Below are 6,661 nucleotides of genomic sequence, written 5' to 3'. Positions count from 1 at the left end.
CTCAAACCCTTAGCTTTACATATTACTTTCCTCTTCCTTTTTCAGGATGGCCACCAAGAAGGGTAAAGAGAAATCTATTCCCAAACCACCAGCAAGGAAAGGAACAAAAAGAGCACTAGTGGCAGAACCATCTTCAACAGCAGTAAAGCCCTCAACAAAGCGAATCAAGAGAATCATCAAGGTCGATAAAAAAGAGAAAACTTTTCCAGTAAAGGACACTGCGCGGTTCACTAACCGCTACTATGAGCAGATGTTCCCCATCCTGGTTGAAAGGGACTATAACAATGAGCACCTTCTCATCCTCCCAACCCACATTGTTGAATTTATTGATCCCCGCATTGAGCGAAGACAATGGAATTCCTACAGAGACAGCCACGGCAGGTTAATCTATTATGGGTAGTGGAATTCTACTCCAATTTTCACATGCCAACCCTGCAGTCTATCTATGTCCGTCAAAAGCAAGTCCCCATAACTGAAGAGGCCATTCAGCGAGCTTTAGATCTTCCCCGTTCTCCAGAAGGATTGGACGCATTCCAAAAAGGCTCATTCAAGTGCCAGACATACCAATTTGACTGGGACGTCGTTCTTAGAGTTATAGCACAACCTGGCAGCAGATGGATCTATGAATACCATCGATCCCAACCTAAGGGCATATTGGTTTCAGCACTCACCGTGGAGGCTCAAGTATGGGCACAGATCATGTCCCATTACGTCTTTTCGAGCTCTCACGAGTCCTCCTTCACTGCAGACATGGCTGTTCTACTCTAGTGTATCCTTACAGACCAGTCTCTAAACTTACCAAGACACATCCGGCATGACATGGGACACGTACAAATTGCGGGCAACCTACCTTTTCCCGCCTTGGTTTCAGATCTAGTCTCAGAAGCCAGAGTCTCCTACAGAGTTGGGGACACCAAGGCCATGATTCCACGGGATAATCAGTACGTCCCTAACGGGAAGTATATCAGACCTCCAGCAGCCACTACTAGCTGGCCTACAGAACCAGCCGAAGATATTCTTTCACCTTCCACATCACAAGCACCTTCAACAAACTAACTGCTCCATCAGATACTTGAGAAGTTAGACCGGCTTGACCGGAAGGGAAAGCAAAGGGAGCGCCGTAACAAGCGCCGATTTACATACCTCAAGAAGCTTCTTGTTGGTAACCACCCACCTGAAGAAAACCCAGACACCCCAGACTCCACTTCATTTACCAGCATAGGGAGCCATGACGGTCCCAATTGTGAAGATACTGCTACCAGCCCCCCTTTGTTCCTGACTGATGGCACCGAGGACGGTACAAAGCTTTAAGTGTGGGGAGGTCGGTCAGTACCTGACTTCCGGAAGTAATTCTTCTTTCTTAACACCAATAGAATAGGATATTTATTTATTTTTCTTTTGTTAGGATAGGATAGATTGCATAGTAATAGGTTATTTTCATGTATGTTCTATTTGGTTGAAAATAATAAGTTTCTTTTTAAGATCCTATTTTTGAAAAATTCCACTAATTTAAATCAAAACTTTTCTTTAAAACTTGTTGGAAGTTGTATTTGGAACATAGTTTAAAAAGCTAAGAACACACAACCTGTGAGATTTGAGCTTAATTACATGGTTACACTATTTAACCATAATATTTTATTCTTGTGTGTTTTTCTTCTCTATGATTGTAATCTATATTTTGTTCCATCCTATATGTCCAATGTTTAGTGTATTTAAATCATGCATATGATTGAGGACATTATTTGATTATCAACTCACTTATCCCAAATAGCCTACCCTTCCATTTACCTTTGTTAGCCAACTTGAGCCTTTTAATCCCATTTGTTCTATATTTTATCACATCACTAGCCTTAAGCCGAAAAACAATTAAATATCCCAATTGAATCTTTGGTTAGCTTAAGATAGAGATTGTGTATTGATTAAGTGTGAGAAAATTGTGGGAACATGGGTTAACAAGAAAATGTGTTATGTTATTACTTTAATAAAATATTAGGAATTTGGGTACCTGCTCATGTGAGACCAGAAAAATTAAAAATTCATGTGCATTGATAATATTATGTTTACTTTTACTTTTACCAAAAAAAAAAAAAAACCACCAAAAATATTCAATAAATAAATAAATAAATAAATAAGGGGACAAAATTACCCCAATGTTAATTTAATAAAAGATCAATGCATATGTGACGCAAATTAAAAGAAAAGTTGATGCATGAGTATGCAAAATATGCAAAAGTGGGAAAATTGGGTAGCTAGGCATGATTTTAAAAGTATAAAAAGTGTATGTATAGGTAAGAGCTTAGGCCATCCAAAGATTCAATTTATAGCTCACTTAGCCATATATATACCCTCACCTTTACCTTAGCCCTACTACAACCTTGAAAAGACCTCATGATGTTTGTATTGGTACATTAAATACTTGTTGATTGGTTAGGTGAAGAACAAGGTTTAAAAAGCATGATTAGAAAAGAGTAGAGTGATTACCCTATACACTAGAATGACTAGAATGCATATACACCATCAGTGAAGGGTGCTTAATTCTATGTTCCTACTTTCATGAGCTGTCTTCTTATAAGTTTACTTGTTTTTACTGTATAATTTGAATTAGTGGAATTTGATTTATGTTTGTCTTGAAGAACTTACTTACTTTTAACCAAGTAGGCAAAATCATTTTAGCATATAGTTACATTCATATACATAGGTTGCATTGCATTGCATGAGTCTTACTTTTCCCTACTCATTTATTTTATCTCCTTAAGCTAAGCATGAGGACATGCTAATGTTTAAGTGTGGGAAGGTTGATAAACCACTATTTTATGGTTTATCTTGTATTTAATTGAGTGGTTTTATCAAGTCCTTATCCACTTATTCATACGAGTTGCATGATTTTACAATTCCTTCCTAAGTTTGTTCTATGGTTGAAAACTCGCTTTCTAGAGATCTTTGATTTGTGTATTTTAATTCTCCTTTATACCACTCGATGTCGTGATCCGTGTGTTAAGTGTTTCAGGCTTTATAGGGCAGGAATGGCTTAGACAATGGAAAGGAAGCTTGCAAAAATGGAAGGAACACAAGAAACTAAGGAGATGACCAGCGAACATCGACGCGCACGCATGGATCACGCGTGCGCGCAATATGAAGAAATTAGCAGTGACGCGTGCGCATGCCTAACGCGTACACATGGATTGGAGTCCTGCAAGATGACGTGTGCGTGTGCTTGACGCGAATACGTGACACGCCAAAACTACCAGCGATGCGTACGCGTGACTGACGCGTACGTGTGATTGACGGGTACGTGTGACTGATGCGTACTCGTGACTGACGCGTACGCGTGACATGCGCGATCTGCAGAATTAACAAAAAATTCTGGGGTAATTTTGGGCCGCATTTTGACCCAGTTTTCGGCCCAGAAAGACAGACTAAAGCCAGGAAACATGCAGAGACTCGACACACACTCTCATTAGGATAGTTTTTAGTTTTTAGATCTGAATCTAGAGAGAAATTACTCTTCCTCTAGGTTTTTTTTACATTCATAGTTTATTAGTTTTATGATTTTGCTTTTGGATATTGAAGAGTCATCACCTCCGTTGAAGATTCCATTCTAGTTTGTTTCCTTACTTACTCTTTTACTTATTCCATAATCTTAATTCTTGTTTAGAGTGGTAATTGGATTATTTTGGATTTATTTAATGCAAAGGATTACTTTTATCTTTAATTAATTTTCAAGCTTTATTTTATTTAATTTATCATGTCTTCTTCTTATATTCTTATGAGCGTTATATTCATGTCAATGGAGTAGATTCCCTACTTGACGTGGGGTTGATTAAGAGGAGACACTTGAGTTGGAATGCTCAAGTGCTTAGTTAAATTGGAAGTTGTTGGCTAATTCTGTATTTACTAACGCTAGACCTTCCCAAGGGAGAGGACTAGGATTTGCGAATAAGAGTTAGCTCAATCACTTGACTTTCCTTTATTTAGTAAGGGTTAACTAAGTGAAAATAACAACCTCTTTATACTACACTTGAGAAAATTCCAACAAGGATAGAACTTCTAATTAATCATTTCCCCAGTCAAGGCTTTTTAATTAGAATATATAATTTTCTTTTAATTACAAATAATTATTTTCTGTCATTCAACTCTCAAAAATCTCTCGGAATTTCCTGATTAATAAATTAGCACCCTTTTTAGCAACTCGTTGGGAGACAACCTGGGACTCATACTCCCAGTATTTTTATTCTAAACTTTTGTGACAACTTTTCTAAATTGATGAGGCAGATCTTAGCTAGTTAAGAACTATACTCACAACGTATTCCCTATATTGATTTCTTAATTAGCCGACTTACGCCAGACATCAATGCCTCCAACCATTGAGCAGCTTTGTCTCTCAGGGAAAATAGAAATAGCAGCAACTTGTAAATGTCTAGATGCACACCATTGGTCTTCACTGTGTCACATATCCTCAGGAAGGTGGATAGGTGCTGGTTTGGATCTTCCAAGGATCCTCCTCCATAAGAGCAATTGTTTTCCACCAATGTGATGAGTTGAGGCTTCAATTCAAAGTTGTTTGCATTGACATTTGGAGTAAGTATGCTACTCCCACAGTGCCTTGGATTAGGGAAGGTATAGGAGGATAGAACCCTCCTTTAAGGCTGGCCATTATTGTTAGCCACTCCCTCTGGTGGATAAGGAGCATTTCCTTCCATCTCTTGAATCTCTTCCTCTGATTCCTCTCCACCAATGACTCCCTTTTCTCTTGCTTCTCTTCTTAGTCTTTGAAGAGTTCTCTCATCAGGGCCATGGTGCACAAAATTATGATTCACACTTTTCACAACTCCGCACAACTAACCAGCAAGTGCACTGGGTTGTCCAAGTAATACCTTACGTGAATAAGGGTCAATCCCACGGAGATTGTCGGCTTAAAGAAAGCTATGGTCATCCTGTAAATCTCAGTCAGGCAGATTTAAATGGTTATAAGGTTTTTTTAATTAAAAGATAAATAAAACATAAAATAGAATAAAGATACTTATGTAATTCTTTGGTGGGAATTTTAGATAAGCGTTTGGAGATGCTTTGTTGCTTCTAAACGTCTACTTTCCTATTGTCTTCTTCCAATCATGCGTGCTCCCTTCCATGGAAAGTTGTATGATCATCTCGGATGAAAAATACCAGGTATGGTCTCTGCACGGCTAATCAACTGTCAGATTTCTCGTCTCCGATGAAAAATACCAGGAACAGCTACCGCATGGCTAATCATCTATCGATTCTTACTAGTGTCGGAATAGGATCTCTCTATCCTTTTGCACACTGTCACTGCGCCCAACATTCGTAAGTTTGAAGCTCATCACAGTCATCCCTTTCCAGATCCTACTCGGAATACCACAGACAAGGTTTAGACTTTCCGGATCTCAAGAATGCTGCTAATTGGTTCTAGCATACCACGAAGGTTCTAATCACGAATTCAGATGCTCTGTTGTTAGGAGAGACGATGCGAATCGTGAATCAGAGACCGAAGAGAATATACTCCGGCTGTTGTCTAATGACTACGTTGAACATCATGTAGACTGCTTGTGGTTGTCAAGCACGCGGATCTTGGCTAAGCGAGTAACGAAGATAGTAGGTGATTGTCACGGATCACTCCTTCATTCTGACTTAACTGAATTAAGTACAAGAGTATATCTTGTAGAAGAAGTAGGCGTGAATTGAAAGAAAAATAATAGTACTTTTATTAATTCATGAAGAACAGCAGAGCTCCACACCTTAATCTATGGGGTGTAGAAACTCCACCGTAGAAAATACATAAGTGAAAAGAGGTCTAGGCATGGCCGTGAGGCCAGCCTCCAAACATGAACAATGGCATAAGCTAGATGGTAAAGGTCCTAATACAATAGTAAAAAGTTCTATTTATACTAAATTAGTTACTAGGGTTTACAGAAAATAAGTAACTAAGTGCAGATAGTGCAGAAATCCACTTCCGGGGCCCACTTGGTGTGTGCTTGGGCTGAGCATTGAAGTTTTCACGTGCATAGGCTGTTCTTGGAGTTAAACGCCAGCTTGGGTGCCAGTTTGGGCGTTTAACTCCAGTTCTGGTGCCAGTTCTGGCGTTTTACTCCAGAAAAGGGTCTCTGGCTGGCGTTTAGATGCCAGTTTGGGCCATTAAATCTCTGGCAAAGTATGGACTATTATATATTGCTGGAAAGCCCAAGATGTCTACTTTCCAACCCAATTAAGATCACGCCAATTGGGCTTCTGAAGCTCCAGAAAATCTACTTCGAGTGTAGGAGGGTCAGAATCCAACAGCATCTGCAGTCCTTTCTCAGCCTCTGAATCAGATTTTTGCTCAGGTCCCTCAATTTCAGCCAGAAAAAACCTGAAATTATAGAAAAATACACAAACTCATAGTAAAGTCCAGAAATATGATTGTTGCATAAAAACTAATAAAAATATAATAAAAAGTAACTAAAAGATACTAAAAACTATGTAAAAACAATGTCAAAAAGGGTATAAATTATCCGCTCATCAGGCCACAAGAGGTGGAGACCTCTCTTCTTGCTTCTGTCATACACAAAAAAAAAACCAGAAACCAAGAAACACAATCCACTCTATTGCTAGAGTTATGTTAAGGTTAGTTTAAACAAAAATTCAAACATTAGTGTGCTTAGTAAAA

Source organism: Arachis ipaensis, chromosome B3 (assembly GCF_059453495.1).
Source record: "Arachis ipaensis isolate K30076 ecotype BB chromosome B3, ASM5945349v1, whole genome shotgun sequence".
Taxonomy (NCBI): Eukaryota; Viridiplantae; Streptophyta; class Magnoliopsida; order Fabales; family Fabaceae; genus Arachis; species Arachis ipaensis.
Note: the sequence above shows the minus strand (reverse complement) of the source record.